The sequence below is a fragment of the Rattus norvegicus genome, chromosome 13, assembly GCF_021556685.1.
Source record: "Rattus norvegicus strain SHRSP/BbbUtx chromosome 13, alternate assembly SHRSP_T2T, whole genome shotgun sequence".
Classification (NCBI taxonomy): Eukaryota; Metazoa; Chordata; class Mammalia; order Rodentia; family Muridae; genus Rattus; species Rattus norvegicus.
In genome coordinates, this window is record NC_141546.1 from 69,007,580 (window position 1) to 69,028,950 (window position 21,371).

At 41.7% G+C, this 21,371-nt stretch overlaps 1 long non-coding RNA gene across 1 annotated transcript in view; it reads left to right on the plus strand.

The window, feature by feature from the left end:
* Positions 1-21,371, plus strand: part of LOC148001695 (uncharacterized) — a 94,964-nt gene that overhangs the window by 43,319 nt on the left and 30,274 nt on the right. The window lies entirely within an intron of this gene.

Genomic DNA, 21,371 nt, shown 5'->3' on the forward strand with positions numbered 1-21,371 from the left:
AGTGGTATAATTGGGTCATAGAGAAGCTTTCAGGGAGCCTCCACTCGGACTTCTACAGTGGTTGGATTGGTTTACATTTCCACCAGCAGTTTATAAGGATTCCACTGTTCACCATTGTTAATGGTTGATGATAGTCTTTCGGAATGATGTTAGATGGAATCTCATTGCAGGGGTGTGTGTGTGTGTGTGTGTGTGTGTGTGTGTGTGTGTGTGTGTGTTTATTTCTCTTTATCTTAGTTCTCCCTGTCTTCTGTTAGATGTATAGCTGCCCAAGATTTTCCCCCATCGCGAAGGCTATCTCTTAGCTCAATTAATTGTGTCCTAGGCTATATAGAAGACTTTTTATTTCAGGAGGTCCTGTTTTTCAATTTTTGGCCTTATTTCTTGAGTTACCCAGGTTCATGTAAGAAACTCCTTGCCTATACTAGTGTATTGGAGCATTTCCTCCTACTTTTTCCTTATAAGTTTTGGAGCTTCAAGTCTAATATTAGGGCCTTTGGTCCATTTGGAATTGACTTTCATGCGAAGTTATGAGGTGGGGATTAGTTACACTCTGCTACATGTGGATATCTGATTTCCCCTGCAGCATTGTTGAAGAGGCTGTCTGTCCTTTCTCTTATGTGTTGTTTTGTCAGCTTTGTCAAAAATTGTGTGACTGTACCCATGCGTCATTTTTACGTGGACTCTCTGATCTGTTGCACTGTTCTGCACTTCTTACCTGTGCCATTGACACATTCCTTTGTATACCGTGTCTAGCTTTGTACTATAACTGAAAATGAGGTATTATGGTACCGCTGGCTTCCCCAGCCCCTCCCCAGCCCCAGCCCCAACCCCAGCCCCACCTCATCCATGTTCTCTCAGGATTGCTTTGGTATACTAAGCTCTTCTGCGTTTCCCAGTGAATTTTAAGAGTTCTGTCCCCCTCCCCCATTTCTATGAGGAAAATCATTGGAATATTTATAGGAATCGCATTGAAGTTTGTAGACTGATTTTGGCCGTGTGGTCATTTTCATGGAAGTAATTTTCCATCCCCAGAGTCATGGATCATTCCATCATATAGCAAAGTTTTCGTTTCTTTAGTTATGTTTATTACAAGGAAATGTTCTGAACATGAAGGAGGTTGTTTTTCTGATTTCTTTCACAGCATATTTGTGGTTGGAACATAGGGAGGATTTTGGTTTTGCTATGTTAATTTTTGTTCTGCTACTTTTTGCTGAAAGTTTTTATTAGAGTTTTCTAATGGAGTCTTTAGGGTCTCTGCCCTTCTTTTGAAGGAAAAGAAGTTTCTTGGTTTCGGCCATGCATTCTACAAATAAGGATACTTTTCTTTTCTTTTTTTTTTTTTTTCCGGAGCTGGGGACCGAACCCAGGGCCTTGTGCTTCCTAGGCAAGCGCTCTACCACTGAGCTAAATCCCCAACCCCATACTTTTATTTTCTTAATGGTTTCAATTATTACATCCATTTAAGAAAATTAAAATGCAGCTTTGCAGGTGAGTTCCAAGTTTCCCTTTAGAGACATCGACTCTAAATTATGATGGTGATCTGAGAGATAGTTATAAGTTGAAGACCTAAGCATATTCATTTGTGGTGCATATACATTTCAAAGTAGTTGCCCCAACTGAAAGATACCCATAGACAAATGACAAGTGGATACAAAGGACAGATGCCTACAGCATCCAGAGCCAGTAACTCAATGTACCTGTTAGGATGATCTGTGCTGGGACGGGGAATATTCAAGATGCCCGTCAAAAGCCTTAAGCAGTTGAAAGCTATGAGGCTCACATATTAAGAGGAAACAGGTAAAAAGAAAGTCTAAATTGACATGAAATATGTTTTAAAAGATTTAAATAAAATGTGAAAAAGTAAGTAAATTGCAACAGAAATATTACACATTAAAATTTACCCTGACTGATAGTAAAAGCAGAATCAAAACCAAAAGGAATCGGTAGACAAAATTGGTCAAGTCTCAGAAGTCAGATTAAAGAAAAGTACCGACTGGGAAGGTCTGTGTGTGTGGATGATATTCTGGATGAATATCCAGGGGAAATGGAGCCAATACAATTGTCCAAGAAATAAGGAAAGAACAATTATCTGGGTGGGGGGCAGAGACATTTGCATTTACATGGAAGCTTTAGTTAAAATTAGTAACTTTGAGTCCACCAGGAGGTAGTTTGATAAGTGTTTTTTTTTTTTTTAAATCTCAAGTCTTATATACATCAAAACATACTAAAAGGCTGGGATTTCATCTAAGTAATGCTAGATTAAGAGCTTTTCTCAGTGAGAACAGGAAAATCCAGAATGCTCTGTTTGGAAACATTGAAAAGCTCTCAAATCCTCAAGAACTTCTAAGACTAATGTCTGGGAGAAAGCACAAAGGGAGGAGTGAAGTATTTCATGTATCTTTCTCCCCTTCAGCTTCCTCAATCCTCACCTCTCTTCCACAAGACTTCCACAAAGCTCTGACTATTGTTTGGCTGTGGATCTCTACATCTGTTTCCATCAGTAGCTAGACGAAGTTTCTCAGAAGACAGTTATGCTAGGCTTCTGTCTGCAAGCACAGCAGAATATCATTGATAGGATCAGGGTTCTCTCCCATGGGATGGGTCTCAAGTTGGGCCAGTCATTGGTTGGCCATTCCCTCAATCTCCACTTCCTCTTTATCCCTGCACATTTCATAGGAAGGACAACTGTGGGATCAATGGTTTTGTGGGTTGGTTGGTGTCACCCTCCCTCCACTGAAAGTCTTGTCTGGCTACAGGAAGTGACTACTTTGGGCTCCATATACCCCACTGCTACAAGCCCTATAGGTTGCTGGGAGTCTCTCCCATCCCAGGTCTCTGGCTCATTCCAGAGATGCCTCCCCCAATTTCTGTTCTCTCTCTCAGAACCCTCACTCTCCCTACCCTAGTTCCCCCTACCCCTGTCCCCTCTCCCACCCAGTTCCCTCCCTCTATCCACTGCCAATGTCTGTTTTATTTCCTCTTCTACATGAGATTCAAGCCTCCTCTCTTAGACCTCCTGTTATTTAGTGTAGTTATCCCGAACTTTATGGAAGACCTACAGAGTAAACTAACCTGGTCCCATGGGTGCTCAGAGACACTGGTCCACCAACTAAAGAGCATGCATGAGTGGACCTAGGCTCTCTTCATATATGTAGCAGATGGCAGTTTGTTCTCCATGTGGGTCTCCTAACAATTGAAACTGGGACTGTCTCAGACTCTGCTGCCTGCCATTGACCCTCTTTCCCTAGCTGGGCTGCCTTGTCTGGCCTCAGTGAAAGAGTATATGCTTAGTCCTGCTGTGACTTGCCAAGGCAGGTTAGTACACAGGTGTGTGTGTGTGTGTGTGTGTGTGTGTGTGTGTGTGTGTGTGTGGTTCCCCTTCTCTGAAGAGAAAGGGAGGAGGAATGGGAGGGGTTCAAGAGTGGAATTTTGAGAAGGGGAATGTAAAGTGAATAAATATATTAATTAATTAATTAGAAAAACAAAAATAATTCCATATACTTTGTTTCTCAGGAAGTTCTCAACCACAGAAGGCCTTGTCTGAGAAAAAAACTGTACTTCAGACCTTTGGACTTTGAGTAGGGACTCAAACATTAGAGCTAAAGCTTAACCACATGGAAGGAAATCTGCTTGTAGGTGGCGCTTTGGAGGTTTCTTCTTTGTGTCAGTTAGTACTGGCTCCCATAGAGATGTAATGCAAGCTTTGATCCCTTCGAGAACCTGATCACAGCAAGAGATCTGGGGATGCCAGTGTTCCTATCCTAGAAGCTCATGAGAAGTAAGCTAACTGCTTCTGAAGGAAGATAATATCATATAGTGCCTCAATGTTCAATGTCTAGCACTTAGCCAGCTATAACTGGACACACCTAAAACAAGAGAAAATAAAAGCAGACAGGAAAAAGGCCCATGATGAATTCAGATAAAGGAATTCAGCACATGCATAATAGACTTTAAAGTAGCTATGATTATTCTGTTGAGGGAATTAAAAAGCAAGGGACAGTGGGAAAGAACTAAGATAATACAACATAGCAGTATTTTATGCTTAAATGAGATTAAGTGAATTGAACACTAGAGAAGACAACTATCAAAGGTAGAGTCAAGTGATAATGATGAAACCATAGAAAACGAGGAGTCACATAGTCCTGGTGGAGGTCTAAGAAGGATGTAACTGCAGTCCAGAAAGGAAATGGGATTGGTTGCAGAAGAGGTAGTTGATATTTGACTGATCCTTTCTCCAAAGCCACAGAAAGACCTTGAGCCACACATTGAGGGATTAATATGAACTTAAGGTACCCGAAAAGCTGCAGACAGGAACCTCCAGATAATTTTGCCAAAAGAAAATAATAAGAATCTTGAAAGAAAGTAGTGTGGACAAACTATCAAGGAAGGAAAGGATTGCAGGGGAACATTAACTTTCGTGACAAAAGCATGAGCAAGATCTAAAGCGAAATGGGGTGTTTGAAATAGGTGTTAACACGTGAGAGATGGGCATCCTTCACAGATAAACACCCACACCAGATTACCTTCTTGATGGAATGCAGGGGACTCACAACATCATTCAAACTCACTAGACTACAAAATGCAATTTAGCACCACTCTATCTCATTTCATCTATTAGACTCATGACACAAAAATGTTAAATAATTTCGGTAAGGACAGGAGAATAGGATTTCTTATTTCTGGCCAACAGTGAAAACTCAGACAAATCTAGATGGTGCTTGGGCAATATGCCTCGAAATCTCTAAGTATTTCTTTAACTTTCCTTGATCATCTTTTCATGTGTCTAGTCAAAGGAAATGCTAAGATACATCTAAAAAGATAAACACAAAAATCTTATTTTTTTATTTTATTAACTTGAGTATTTCTTATTTACAATTTGAGTGTTATTCCCTTTCCCAGTTTACGGGCAAACATCCCCCTAATCCCTCCCCATCCCCTTCTTTATGGGTGTTCCCCTCCCCATCCTCCCCCCATTGCCGCCTTCTCCCCAACAATCATGTTCACTGGGGGTTCAGTCTTAGCAGGACCCAGGGCTTCCCCTTACACTGATGCTCTTACTAGGATATTCAATGCTACCTATGAGGTCAGAGTCCAGGGTCAGTCCATGTATAGTCTTTAGGTAGTGGCTTAGTCCCTGGCAGCTCTGGTTGCTTGGCATTGTTGTTCATAAGGGGTCTCGAGCCCCTTCGAGCTCTTCCAGTTCTTTCTCTGATTCCTTCAACGGGGGTCCTATTCTCAGTTCAGTGGTTTGCTGCTGGCATTCACCTCTGTATTTGCTGTATTCTGGCTGTGTCTCTCAGGAGCGATCTACATCCGGCTCCTGTCGGCCTGCACTTCTTTGCTTCATCCATCTTGTCTAAATGGATGGCTGTATATGTATGGGCCACATGTGGGGCAGGCTCTGAATGGGTGTTCCTTCTGTGTCTGTTTTAATCTTTGCCTCTCTATTCCCTGCCAAGGGTATTCTTGTTCCCCTTTTAAAGAAGGAGTGAAGCATTCACATTTTGATCATCCGTCTTGAGTTTCATGTGTTCTAGGCATCTAGGGTAATTCAAGCATTTGGGCTAATAGCCACTTATCAATAAGTGTATACCATGTGTGTTTTTCTGTGATTGGGTTACCTCACTCAGGATGATATTTTCCAGTTCCAACCATTTGCCTACGAATTTCATAAAGTCATTGTTTTTGATAGCTGAGTAATATTCCATTGAAACACAAAAATCTTAAATGACACATCAGAGAAATGATAGCCAAAGTTATAAACAGTATCAACATCTAGTTTGGGTACATTTTCAAAATTTTAAGACAATTGTTTTTTTGCCAATTAAATGTATGTTGCAACTGATAGGAACTGTCAGCTGTGTTGTAGTCCCCCCCCCCCACCCGGGGGAGAATAGTAACAGTGTTGTTGTCATTACTTTTGTATGTGTGAGCTTCACTGTGTGTTGTAATTTTGTAATCTTACATCTTACTGAATTGTTTGTATTGACACTAACATTGTATTTTAACTTAATAGAAAATACTTGTTCATCACACAAAATGTCTCCCAAAGATGTCCATACGGTAATTGAAGGCAAAACCTTTCTGGTAAGTGGAAGATCATATATCATACACACAGGATGCAAAGCAGTTAGAGCTGGTAGGTGTTGCTGGACTCTGTGCTAAGTGGGGCACTAAAAAGTAAAAAGGGGGGTTGGGGATTTAGCTCAGTGGTAGAGCGCTTGCCTAGCAAGCTCAAGGCCCTGGGTTCGGTCCTCAGCTCCAAAAAAAAAAAAAAAAAAAAAAAAAGAAAAGAAAAGAAAAGAAAAAGAAAAGTAAAAAGGTCCGCATGGCCAGCTGAAATGCCTGAACTGCTATCCCTCAGGCCTGTCAAATCATATGATTTAAACATCACGAACATTTCCAACTGGGAGATATAGACAAATCCTGGCATTCTAGGATGGGTTTTGAAATTATGCTATCAATCTTAAAGGCACCAAATAGCAATATTATAAATATGGCTTGAGAAAGAACAAAAAACATTATATATGATGTATGACAGTTACAGTGTTGCATAATGATTAAGCATTTTTAATGGAAATATGACTTATATTACAAGTTTAATTTTCCTTAACAGAGTGTAATTATAAAGAGAAGTGTGCTTTATTGTCTGTCACTAAAACCAAACAAAATGTTTGTGTACACTAGTGTATCTTTTCCCCCCAAAACTGTATTAAGTCAGTGGTACATATCACAGTTAACATCTTACAATCAGAAAAGATAGTGTGAGAATGACTGATACGTAATTATCATAGGAACAATATGAAATTGTATCAAGACATTATTTTTTTTTCTGGAGTATATCTGATTACTACGAAGATACCAGTCCTGGGTGACTTACATTGGTAGCCAAGGGGAGAGCTGAGCAAAGTGTCCTCAAATAGAGGGGATTCCCTTTCAAAGAAAATGGATGCCTTTGAAGTCACTGGAGACCAATAGCCTATCTGGGGACTCCTTACACATGTTACAAATGTAAGTCACATACAGGTCGTTATTAAGAGCTAGAAAACAAATGACAATAAAATGTTTTTTTAAAATATAGAATGTCACAGAGCCTGATGCTATGAAATCAAATCAATGTCCTAGACACGCTTCTCATTGAAAGACAAAGATTCAGATGTCATTATCTTAGAAAGCCAACATACATGTTATCTATTAGAGTGGGGAAAAAGTGAGAATAAAATCCTAAATGAACATTTAACAGAAGAGTTTGTACAGATGCAACTTATGGGCAAGTGAATAACAGCCACACCAGAAAAAATAATTTAATGCAAAGATTTTATTTACACAGAGAAAACCTCTTTCATTAGCAAGGGTGTGGTTCATGATGCTACAGAAACTGCCACAAACCTTTATGCGCCAGGTAACATCTCAGTTCATAGACAAGGAGCAGAAAATTACAACAGTGATAAAAGATTTGGCTATTTCAAATTTTAATGAACAGTATAAGGAAGGAATAATTGACTAATAAAATTTTAAATTAAAATAAATAATACAGACTTAAAATATGTACACTAGGTATCGGTCAGGGCTCTTCCTTGGTTATCTTTTTATAAAATAACAAAGATTTTCTGATTTCCAATTTAAAGAATCTTTGATTGATCACATAGTAAGTCCCAGGGATGTAGCAAAACACTGAAATTTGTCCATAAACTCAAGGTGCTTAGCATTATTGGCCTTTATAAATGTTGTTCACAACAGAAAGTCTTTTATAATGAACCAGGACAATATAATTATATATATACATATATATATATGTGAGTGTGTGTGTGTGTGTGTATTTATATATAGGTTAGGATGTAGAACAATGATTGGTTAATCGAGCATTGCTGCTGCTCCTGGGAGCACACTTAGGAAGTTTCTCTTAGAATTAGCACACAACAGCAATTCTAGTGATACTCTATATAATCAAGGAGAAAGGGAAAATGTATATTTACAGAAAAACTTATCGATAAGCAATTTATCAAGATTCATGGCAGTACACATAACAACAGCTATGCATTGACACGTGAATGTGACCAACCTACATACTGCTGTGATATTCTGACAATATTTGACAACAAGGATAAGCCTGAAGGAGTCTTTGCAAAGTGGGTGAAACCAGACAGACAGACAGACACGTACACACAATACACCCCCATGATATTTTATAATGTATTTCTTCATGGGAAGATTTGAAGTCTGATTGCACAGACAAAACATTACTGCATTTATATGAGATGCCCCGACCAGGAGAGTCTATAGGGACAGAGAATAGAGGTTGCTATGCCTGGAGGGTCTGGCCTGAGGGCGTGAAGAAAAGAGGCTATCTTTTAGAACTGAGTAAAAAGTTCTTCAATTAAATAATAATGACTCTTATGCAAGTAGAAATAAATTCAAAAGAATGAAATGATATACTTAAAGGAATGAATGTTGTGGCCGGTGAACTGTCAGTAAGACTGTAGTGAAATTGTAATAGAAATATAAATTAATAATGAAATGTTTTTGAAAAGTTACAAGAAAAAAATTGAAAGTTATTTCTCAAACAATTTTTGAATAGTAGGGAAAAACTGCACCCACGGGCTTTGAGTTTTCATAAAAATAGAACATTAGATACATAAAAATTGAAGGACTATAACCCATCCTGCACTAAAATGAAAAATTCACAGTGTCGAATCACTAAGGATCCAAAAATGAAGAAACAATAAGACATAAAATATATAGCTCTGGCACATCCATCCGATTGGAAAGACAGGGATTTTTAATTTTAGGTGAGTCTCTTCTTCAAGATATCGAGCATAATTGTCTTCTACTAGCTCACGATTGAACTAACTATGCTTTCTTAAGGACAGAAATAGTGTAAGTTACCCTATAGATGGTGGTTTCCTTAATGGGAAACAATGAAGGTAAAAATTCATCTGATTTTTCATAATTAGGACAGAGGAGAAACAGAGAGATTAGCTATATGTGCTCCTTATCTATCATCTATCTGTCTGTCCGTCCATCCATCCCTCCATCCATCTATCATCCATCTATCATCTATCTATCTATCTATCTATCTATCTATCTATCTATCTATCTACTATTATCTATCTATCATCTATCTATCTATCTATCTATCTATCTATCTATCTATCTATCTATCATCTATCTATCTATCTATCATCTATCTATCTACTATTATCTATCTATCTATCTATCTATCATCCATCTATCATCTATCTATCTATCTATCTATCTATCTATCTATCTATCTATCTACCTATCTACTATTATCTATCTATCTATCATCTATCTATCTATCTATCTATCTATCTATCTATCTATCTATCATCTATTTATCTATTTCTGTCTCTCTCTATAGCCAACGCTGCTCTCAAATTCACGATCTCTCGTCTTGCACCTCCTGGATGCCTAGATTAGAAGTACCTGACTCCATGCCCAGTTCCTGTTTCTCTCAGACTAATTTGGCGACCCATATTAGTCACACCCAGGAGGGGATGGAAATGAGGTATCTCTGAGGTTTGTATGCCAGTTTATGTTTCCAGCCGTGGTAGGGATAGACAATGTTTCATGATGAGAACCCGACCCACATTCCTCTGCACTCCACCCATGTGGTTCGGGGTGTCCCCCATGTACAGAAATGATACTAGCAGAATGCTTTGCCTCTCTGGGGCCAAGAGGCAGCTATTCTTAAGTTGCCTAGTCTCAGGACCTATCACACTCTCCACTCTTACAGTCTATAGAGGACCCGGAGGGCTTTCTCTCTCAGTCCTCATTACTGTAAAAAAAAAAGTATTTATATTTTAAACATATAAATTTAAAAATATCTCTCAGTTCATTTAAAATAACGACCTAGTTAATATAAGTAAAATAGTCTTCTTAAAATAATTATCTCTCAAAGTAAAAGATTGTAATGGATGACATTTAAAAATTTTTGTCAGACACTGGTATTTTGGCTAACAGAAGGCAGCTTGATTTGTATATGTACGTCTGTCTCAGTGTCTCTTTATCATAGTTCATAGACTCTCTGGAAAACTCCAGTATATACTCGTCTAAGAGTAAGAATTGAAAGTTGAAAATATTCTCCCATAAAACCAATTTTAGGGATCCCCTCTAGAAAGACCATGGACCACATTTTGAATCCTATTGGAACCGCACACAGCACCAAGCTTTCAAACGCTTACCAGAAGAAGGAAAGGGGATGCGCTAGGGAAAGGAAGGACTGCAGGCAGGCAGTGCAGGAAGACTCCAAGAAAGCAGGTCTGTACGATAGGAAAAATACTGGTGCAGGACAAGGGTGGAGCTGCTGCAGATGCGTGACATAGCCATTGGATGGCACTGCTGTTCCACTCACACGCCACCCGAGTCCCTGCTTCAGGAATGGCCCCTGACTCCTGGAAGCCCACACTCCCAGCAAAGTTGGAGGATCTACAAAGCAATCTATCTTTTTCTTTTCGTATTTTTAAGAAAAGTCGTGAGTACAGGGCGTCATAGAGGGCAACATAAGTTCGTTTCTTCTCACGCCAAGGTGGCGCACGGGTGCGGGTACGTGCTGCGGGGCGTTCGTTCAGATTATTAAGAGTGAGAATCTGAGAACCTGATTCAGAGTGTGGAGCTAAAGACCCTGAAGACATTCTTGGCCACTGTCCCCAGGTCTTATAGATGCTGATTCGGAGTTCAAAGTCATAATTAGTCTATATACTCCAGTCGAAACTGGGTGGGGAGAGTTAGAAAAGGGCCCAGCAGTTCCAAGGAAAAAGAGGTCTCTCTAGGTAGGTGTTTTTAGCTCTGCAAGAAGTCATTCAAAGGAAGCCCCCGATGGGAGTGTGGAGGTCATATGACCTGACCTATAATGAGGTGTCCACATGAGGAACTTGTTATGACTTCAGTTCTGCTTACTCTTCCGAGCTGATTTGCTATGAATGTCTAGGACCGACCATCGGAGGGAACAGAATGCTATGATGCTAAAAGTCTAGAGGAAGCCAGTGGCCACACCGAAAGCTCGCTTTGCAGGGTCAGAGCCAGGACTCTGAGGAGTATTGAGAGGGGAGTAGGCTGGTGAGGTGGACAGTCAGGTAATAAGGAACTGTGGGCAGTTGGAAGAATTGGGGCTTTTCCTGGGGATGGTAGAGAAACTGGGGTGCTATAAGCAGGTGTACTTATACTTGCTATATAGTAAAAAATAATTTTAATACAATACAAAGATGAAATGACGGGGTGGTTGTTGACCAAATGACAATTATCTCAAAGCAATTTATGGCTCTGGTTATTGATATGGAGTCATTTAATCCTATTATCCTACTTATGAGCTAGGAAAAGGTTACCACCCTTCTCTTTAAATGATACTGAGGTGTAGAACAGCTAAAAACTTAGCCACCATCACACAGCCTTGTCTACGAAAGCTGGTCTCCATCAGACTATCTGAACACAGTCTCCCTCAGTTAACTTGCTAACTTTGTTATATTTCTTGATCAATGAAAGAAGAGATGTCACTAAACTGCTATATACTACTTTAACACACATTAACTGGGGCCAGTGGGAACCCAGTGGGTGGGTGTTAAATTCTGATGGGACTGGGGAACCAGGGTGGTTACAGTGAGAAGTTAAAGCTGACGGATGAGTCTGTGTTGGGTAAGCACATGGAGGTGGGGGAGAAGAGGGTGAAGGGGACTTCACACAAGAAGCAGGGAAGCCAGACATTGAAGTCCAGAAGAGACCAACCCAGAATCTAAGGGAATAGACCGATGACCAATGGTAGTGGGCCAGGTCGAGGAATATACTCTGGTTTCTACTTAGCTTAGATTGCTAGGTTCAACACATTCATTTCTTCCACGGTAAGATCACTTAGGAAGCCACCCTTCCAATCCCAACTATCAGCCAAATTTCTCAGGTTCTGACCCGTGGAAGCTGGATTAAAATGTCACCATCCTATTCTTAGTCCCACTACCTTGGGACAGAAATCAGCTAAGATTGAACCCTTGAGCTAACCACATATCACTCTATATGGCTAGTCAGTCAAACAGTTACCGAATCCTGTCGACAAGGTCCCAAGTCTTTGTCTTGTTCACAAGAAGAAGAGCAGAAAGAAAACACATGAACCCCGAGACCCCTGTGCTCAGCTTTCTCTTGCTTATATAACCCCACTTCAGAAGGAAGACAGTTGTTTTGGTGCGACTGCCCCCTGAACCATGGACCCTTGTTGATTTCTCGTGGTTAATATTTTCTCCGCTAAAACCATAGGAAGTACATTCTAGCTTGACCAACAAGCCTCTATTCTGTGCTACCAGGCTCACTCTTCTTCTGACAACCAGCCTATTTAAAGGGCTTCATGGCTCACACAGAGGTGTATCCCTGCATCCTAGAAGTGATCGCTGGTTCATGGTGTGCAGAGCCCTCAGGGGTGGATGCTGCTCACCTCTCCATGCCACACTCTTGGGCTCCAGGGAAACTCCCACTGCCTACCACTCAGCACCAAGCATTGGGTAATTATATGCAGTGTTTCCTCTGTCCCGGAGGTACCTGCTGCTATTCCCCATCCACAGAATTGTGGCTCTATGTTTCAGTTTGTTTTTCATATTCTAAAAAGCCAAGCCTTGCCATAAAAACGAAAACATCTGTAACCTGCCTGCTTCTTCCTCTGCCGTTCTCCCCTTCGCTACTCTGCACATTCGCTTTCATTCTGCAAGGTAACTTCCACATCAACCCTTTCATTCTCCACTCTTGGAAATTCTCTATTAAGTTCTCACTATGAGAGAAGAAGATTTCTCTCTCCTTAGCACCTCCTTTCCCCGCCTCCACCATTTTCCTCTCTCCAACCTCCCAGAAGACTTATATCATCGTTTTTTTGGTTAGATCTGTGTTCAGTGTTTACATAATTACGACTGTATTCACAGCACGCCCTTGTAGTAATAGCACCATTACATTTCCTTTCTTGTGCAACTTTTAATTTTCCCTGGAGTTAATAATTGTCTCAGTTCTTCATTTGTGTACATCCCTGTTCACTTGGCATCGATTTTTACCTACACGTTTTTCCACGTATGTAAATTTCTTCTCAATGTATTATGCACCTCACATTAATCCCATCGTTCTAACCTTGGAACAATCTAGATGCCTTCCTTCTCTCTTCTCCAGTCTGTGCTGTTTGCGCCACAGACCTGCCAAGCACCTGTCTGTTTCAGTTTTCATCACCATCCCAGAATCTTCTCTTCCCCTTGCTTGTGTTGGATCATTTCTTCTTGTTGTCTCGTATTATCATTTTTCCCTCTCTTTGCCAGACCATGCCCTAGAGGAACATATATAAGGGACATTAAATATTGAAAAATTCAGAGCCTGAAAGTGGACTTATTCTACCCTGACATTTGATTGACAGTTTACCCATATATAGACTCCTGAATTCGAAGGGTTTTTTTTTTCTTATAATTTTAAAGTCAGCGTCTCATGTCTTCTAGTTTCTGTTGTCATTGCCAGTGGACCAGTGGTCAGGGAAGAAAAGACAATGAGGCAAGCCTGGGACATTGTTGCATCTCGACCCTCTGTGTATGACTTGGCTGAAAGCAGGAAGGAGCTTCTTTCTGTGGAGTTGTGAAGTTTTTACAGTGATATCCTTTGATGTGAGGTTTTGCTCTTCCTTGGTGCTGCCCACCTCATGCACCTGTGGCAAGCCACAGGGTCATTTCCTGGAGACCTGGGAAAGGGGGACCCATTCTGACTTTGCTGTTCTCCCTCTGGGAATTTTTTAGTATTTGAAGCTGTTTTCCTAATTTCCTATTATTCATTTCCCATACTCTTTGTGTGTTTTTATTCTGTGAGGAATTTCTTCAAGGTTATCTGCCAAGTGTATATTCATGCTTTCAAAGTTTTCACTTCAGAGAGAGCTTTAATATTTGATTTTTGAATGATGTTCCCTCATTTTAAAATAGAACACTACATTTGTTTCAACAATAAAACTCTTGAAAAAATATTGATTCTCTCTGTAAACACACACCCCCTACACACACACGGGGGGGGGGGGGAGAGAGAGAGAGAGAGAGAGAACGAGAGAATATATATGTCTTTGATTTGAAAGTCTTTTAAAATACCTGCATAGGTTTTCTTCCTTTTCTTTTCTTTTTTTTAATTTATTTATTATATTTAAGTACACTGTAGCTGACTTCAGACACACCAGAAGAGGGCATCGGGTCTCTTTACAGATGGTTGTGAGTCACCATGTAGTTGCTGGGAATTGAACTCAGGACCTCTGGAAGAGCAGTCGGGTACTCTTAACCTCTGAGCCATCTCTCCAGCCCCTTCCTTTTCTTTTCTACACAGTCCACAGTGGGGCAGCCTAGCCAGGTCTCCTAACAATGAAACTATTTATAGTTGACAGTTCCCATTCATCAGCAAGGAGCTTCTCGGTGCCTGCTTTCCATCTGGAAAGGACAGACCAGAACTTCCAGATGTTTGAGAAAAGACTCTCTCATATGCAAACCTTACTAGCCCACAACATTTTTTAAGAAAAGAAAAGGAAGAGGCTGCCCCACTGTGGACTGTGTGATGTTATGAGAGCAGGGAGGGTCTAGGTAGTAATGCTCTGGCTACTGATGCAGAAGCCTCTTAAATCCTGCCTGAGATCACATGCATCCCTGTTGTTAGGACAGCATCTCTGGCCTTCCTGTCCCCTGTCCCCATCCCAGCAACCCTCTAGTCCACTCCATGTTGTCCTCTGCTATGGAAGGGAAGCCTTGGACGTGTGTAAGGTAGGGAGTAAGAAGAAGATGCTACTGGGTGCTTTCTGCCTCGTAAACCAACTGTCAGCCATTTCTCCTACATCCATCTTTATTTTCACTCTCATTGTTGGACGCCTCTTGTGTTTTCCTGGGCTCTGCCGTGGAGTTGCTTCTACTGCTGGCTAAAAGCTCAGCCTTCAGAGCTCTGTGGAGTCTGTTAGCAAGTGTCCGTCTGCTTTCCTTCTTTGTTTGATATTGTTTCCTTTTCTTTTCTTTGTGTCCCCAACGATGTATTCCTTTTGAAAAAGTTCCCTGTGTTGTTGCTGGTAAGGTTTCCAGAGACAGAGGGGGGTTCGTCTGTTCAGCCCACCAGTTTTCAGAAAGCACACAACTCTTTTGGATTGCTGTGGGGCAGAATCTCCTACCGGGATGCTTGCTGGAGCCTTCTGCATCTGCAGGACCAGCGCCTTCCTTCTTGACAGTGCTTCTGTGTCTGAACCTTGTACAGAGCACTGTACTTGCATATATAACATGATTACATAAGACGTTTGGATCTTCTCACTGGATTATAAACTGCTTGAGTAAAGAAGTCCTGTTAGCTATTTTTACATCCCTAAGATCTAGCACACAACCAGGCACCTGCGTGCCCAAGGAAGGCATGTTGAAGTGAGCAGAAACTGCAGGCTGTTTTCTGTGAGTGAACTCGATTTATATAAAGAGAAGTCTAGTTATCTGATGGCAGGACACCCCCAAATTAATAGGATTTTCCCCAGATCCTTTATCCCTGTTCATGAGGTGATGAGTAGTGGGGTGATTTTAGATTATACTTTGCCTAAGAAACTGCCCTTTAAATCTAGGACATGCAGAAGGATGGGTTACTCACCCCAAGAACTATTGTGGTCATGAATCAAAGAAATAACGGGGTGATTTTTGTTAGTGGGTTATTCAGGTATCCTGGTTGTAGAGAGGTGCATATTTATGATTACCGTCTCTTGTATATGATATCAAAGTGTGATTAGGAATGAGTGCTCTATACTCTCAAGTTCCTTTATGGCCCCAGAGCATACTTAGCCTAGCATGTCCTAGTGAAGGGCTTTATCTCCACAGGCAAAGTTGCCCAAAATTAGGTGTAGATGAAGAGTTTTAGAAACCTGTGGGACCAATCATCATGTAAAGAGGATCTTGGGCTCAAGTCTCCCTATTGGGAATCTAGCTAAAAGTAGCGTTTGGGATACCAACTGGGTTGACCATTAACACCGTCTCTTCCGCTAAAGTCAAGTCATCAAACAATACAACTCTTTCTGGTGACTAAGAAGCCATCCGGCAGCTTCTTCAACAACTGGAACTGGATCCTTCAGTTGCAGAATCTAGACTTTGGAAAACTGACTTGGGTTAGGCAACTACATCTGGAAGGTCCATCGAGTTATGGAAGTCTTTGAAAGTCAGGGGAGCCCAGTCTGGTCAGGATGGACAGGGCAGTAGACTATGAAGCGGCAGCAGGGGGACGAGAAGCCAGATCACACCTCCAGGTTCACAGTGGACATCTACTCTGACGGCTGAGCTGAAGAGGCAGTGATATACACTTAAATGAGCAAGTCCAACCCAAGTGCCTAAGTCTTAGCACGATTTTCCTTTGCTTAAGGATGTGGACTTCAGAAATACTCTTTCTTTAAGATCCCACGTTCCCATTCGCAGCTAGGACTGCATCCCGCAGTATGTCACTTCACTTTAGATGGCAGCTTACCACTCACTGTGGTGACAGTGCTTAGCTAGAACAGGATAAGAAGCACGGAAGAGAGCAAGTGAAGGAACTGAAGATGCTCTCCATCTGTCTGGGGAAACACACCTGTCAGGAATCTGTTGGTCTACTTAGGTCATTGCCATGACATTGCATGCACTTATAAAATCCAGGTGGCTCTGTGAGCCAGGATGATTGACCAGGTTCACACACACACACACACACACACACACACACACACACACACACCATATATATATGTGTGTATATATATATATACATACATACATACATACATACATACATACATACATACATACATGCTAGAAACTAGACTTCCAGAGCTAGAACGGCCACACCATGGAGGGCAACTGCAATTCTGGAATGGACAGGCATGATTCAGCCTTTCCAGTCTCCTTTTGTTTATTTTTCCTCTCTTTATAATCAGTTTAACCAATAAATGAAATTTAGGCATAGATCTGAATGTCACCAAATTGCAAATACAGCCTTGCCCTCAGAAAACTCAGAGACTCTTGAGGAAAAGGCCAAATGGGGATACAAATTTTCCAAGTGGCTGATCAGATTACCCAAACTGTGGCCTCTCCTGGGTGACTCTTGAACAGACCACCCAAGCTGTGGCCTCCTCTACTGGGTGGTTCTTCTCTGTTGAGATCATGGGTGAGAACAGGGGCAGGCAAATAAGTAATATGGCCCCTTGTTAGATGTGATCCTCAGCAGTGAATTAACTCCTGGAAACCTTCGTTTCCATACTTGGTAAGAGAGGAAGAAAGACCATTATGTCATAGGCCCACTCTGTATGCTACTGAGGATGCAGGCATGGCAAATCACACAGAGCTTGGCAACTGCTTGTCCAGAGAATGCTGGGAAGATAATGAGGATTTCTTCAGTTCCCTCTTAAGGCTTTCTATTTTGTGATCAGGAAGTGTAGGGCCTCCCTCAGTTATTCTGAAGTTATTTTTCTGTGGTGAAAGAAGTCTCTCGAAGACAGTGAGGGGATACAAAGTCTCTCATCTTTTCCAAGGAAGGAGAGCCAAGGGAGAGTTTCATGAGCACCAATACTGGTGCTCGGTACCACTCCCCTGGAAGCTATCCAGTGGCTACCCAGTGGGGACTGCAGAGGCTACAAGTTCTTCTTCACTTTGGATAAGTCGGACTCTCTGAGATGCTGGGAAGTCCCCATCTGCTGAAATTGCTCTTCCCTTGCAAGTTATGAGAATTAAAGAAGGCCAGATAATCTGAAAATGCCTGGCACCCTGCACATAGAAGGCATTCATGATGAATGTCAGTTTCTTCCCCTCCCGTGGCTCTTCCTTTATGGCCTGCTCATGAATTTCTAATGCATAATTCACAATCCAGATGCCAGTTCAGACAAAAACATCGAGAGATGGCAGAATCACGATTAAATAACATCTTAATAGCCCAGAAAAATTGGGGCTAGAGAAATATGAGATAAAGTTCAATAAGGCTAGATGTGAGACTGGCATTCTGTTTCCATATCCACTTAGTGCTCAAGTGCATGATGGATTTGTGAGTGTGGGTGCATTTGAGCATAGCTCACAGCTCGGGCTTCAATGACAGAAGTATCAGATCTCATTTCCTGGAGTTCATGGGTCTGCTGTGGTCACCACAGGGCAGACGCTCCCTAGAGCATTCTGAGAGCCATGGCTTTTAGAAAGAAACCCTGATGTGCCACAGCCTCTCCAGGGATGTGGGCAGTGTGGTGACTGTTGTGAGGGATGACTAAAAGAATCGAGGAATGTTATTAACATAGGAAACAGAAGACTATGGCAAAACTTACCATCTATCTCTTTATTTAAAAGATTAGTTCATGAAAGAGGGGCCAGATAGGTGGCGTGTTTTATGGGAAACCAATGTGAAGTTGGAAGCTTCAAGAAGAAATATTTAACTCTAAAAATCCTTTTTCATTTCTATGCTTATAAAGACATCTCACAAGCATTGTTTAAATCAAGTATGCATTTGAAATTTGACATGGTGGTCAATAGACAGTGATATGCCACTAAATGTTTAACAATTATCTCTTTGGAGGATAGAAAAGAGAAAGTTGTGATTTATAGAATTTGCCACACTCTATGGTAAAAATTGACTTGAGGAGAGACATGGCCAATTGGCACACTTCTGCCTACTGGGGGTTCAGACTTAAGGTCATAGGCATTATGAGCTACCATTTAGTAAGATAAACTATTCTGATCAGGGTGTGACCTAGGTTTTTGGACCTGAGAGGAGAGGAATTGGGCAGTGGCTAAGAATAGGGTATGGGAGGGCAATCCAGGAAGAAGAGAAAGCAAGTGTAAACATGTGACTCTGAGAGGAGATGGTAAGTCTAGGCTACTGCAAGTTGTTGCTTTGGGTGGGGCTTGAAAAATGGAGTTGATTAGGGAATGCCAGCCAGCACTGGAGATGTATTCGTCAAAACATGTTATTAAATTTAATTCTTATTCCAAAGGCAGGAAGAGATTAGATTAAAGGTTTTCAAGGAGGATGGGGTCATAAGTTTGATGTTAGGAAATTCAATCTGAGAGGAAGATGGAAAAGTGGAGTGCGTTAGGTCAAGACTGGAAGCGCAGATTCTGATTAGGAATTACCACTGGGGAGTCAAAAAGAAGATGCACATTGAAGTGACATCAGAAACACTAGAGCCAATGGTTCAAGGTGAGGAGAGAACAGGACATGGTGCTTAGCATGGGGCACAAGTGAGGAAGGCTGTGCAGGCTAGCATGAGTAACGTCCATCTTATTAGAAAAGAGTTTTTACAAGAACCAGCTTGGAGGTCTTAAAACATCAGCTCCTTGGGCCGATTTTAGTTTGGTAGTGTTGGGCCTCTGAATCTGCTTTTTAAAAGTAGCCCAGTAGAGTATCTTACAGAACCTCGAGATGGTGTTTTCACTCACACCCTTGGCCAATATTTACTACACTCACGCATCATTGTATCTGTCCTGGGGAGGAATGGTAAATGAGACAGCATTTCTGCCAGGACAGTTCCTGTTCTTTACGTGGGGAGGGGGGGTCATATAAGCTAAATATGCACACTGATATTTATACTGAGATGCACACTGCGCGATACCAGGAAAGGGGATGGAGATTACTGCAAGGTGGGGATAGGCCTGCTGTTTTAGGTCAGGCAGTTGGAGAGCCCCTGAAGGGTAATACTGTAAATAGTGAAAATAGAAACATCGAGGTACAGGAGGTTGCAGAAGGGCTGGCGAGATGACTCAATAGATGTACGCATTGCTGGGCAAGCCCAGTGACCAGAATTCGATGCCCGGAACTCACAAAAATCCACATATGATGGCTTGTATTTATAACCCCTGCACTTTTATGACAAGGTGGGAGCAGAGGCAGAAGAGTCCCCTGAAGCCTGGGGCACAAAGAAGAAACAAATGAGATCATTATGTCAATAAGGGAGAAAGAGATCAACTCCCTCAAGTGTCCTCCGACCTCCACATCCATGCTGTGTATACTGTGCGTGTGTGCACAGGTGCATATGCTCACACATTCTCATATACATACACATGCACAAATAAGTTAAATGAAAGAAATAATAAATGGAAGTTCTTACAGAATGTCATATAGAAAGAGCAGATTCTGAAGGCATCACATTTGGGTTTTGGCATGAAGTATAGCTCCCATAAGAGGTAAAGTCTGAGGCCAATTAAGAGAGCACAGAGCCAGGGGCTGAGGATATGGCTCAGTGGTTAAGAGTGTACAGTGTTCTTGCAGTAGACCTAAGCTCAATTCCTAGCACTCATAGCTGGTGGCTCAATTGTGCTTGTAAGCCCAGGAATCTGATGCCTTTCGCCTCCACTGGCACGGGCATCCATACACATAAATACACACACATAATTAAAAATAATTTTAAAATATAAGAAAAACATGAAAAAGAGATCACAAAACAGATCTGGGAACAGGATGGAGATTTGGTGCTCTCAGGAGAGTGGACTATGCTAATGTGGATGGAGACAAGGAGCTGAGATTGGACCTCACAAGTAAGGTAAAGAGAGTCCCTGGGAGGCAGGGAGAAATATCAGTCAGGGACAGGAAGAGGACCAGCAGATAATGTCACTGGTCCAGAAGACAGTTCAAGGAGGACAATGCAGACAAGGTCAAGAACTACTTTGGAGCCAAATGAGATGAACGTGTTGATGACATTTGGGACTGAAGGCCATGTTTTACTGTTATGACCACAGGTTTAAAACGAGGAGGGGGTGCGAGAACAGAACGGACTGATGCATCAGTGGAGAACAGGAAGTAGATATAGTGGAATGAAACTGCTTATTCAAAACATTGAAGGGAAGAAAAGTCTAGAACGGTAAAAGGGAGGATCTGGATTGAAGGAGAATCCTTCAGACACAGAGCCCCAGCATGTGTCTATGATGAGGAAACAGGCAGCAACAGTGAGAGGAGAGACACGGTTAAGCCATTGCTGAAGGAGGATGTGGATGGCAGGAAGAAGTATGGATGTTCCTACAGATACAGTCCTAGTTAAGAGCGCAGCCCAACTTACTGGGGACCTTTAGTTTACAGTGAAGCAGAGTTCAAAGCTATTTGCAAAGGGAAAGGTGGGCAGAGTGCCCAGCAGAACTGAAGACAGTATTAAAGGCCTGAAAACTTGTTCTTGGAAACAGACTTGAGAAACTTCTAGAACCATGCCATGTTGTCAACCTGGTCACTACCGTGCTGTCCTAGAGGCTACTCCTCTTCTCAAGTATGTGTGGCATTCCACACTGTCAAAAGGTGAGGAGTCAGGCAGGATGCTGTTGGGTCTTTGTGCCCTGGAGTTTCACAGAAGGTTGATGTCATTAGGTACTATCATGAGTGGCCGGCGGTGCCTCTAGAAGGAAAGCCTCTCATCATGTGTTGGCCGT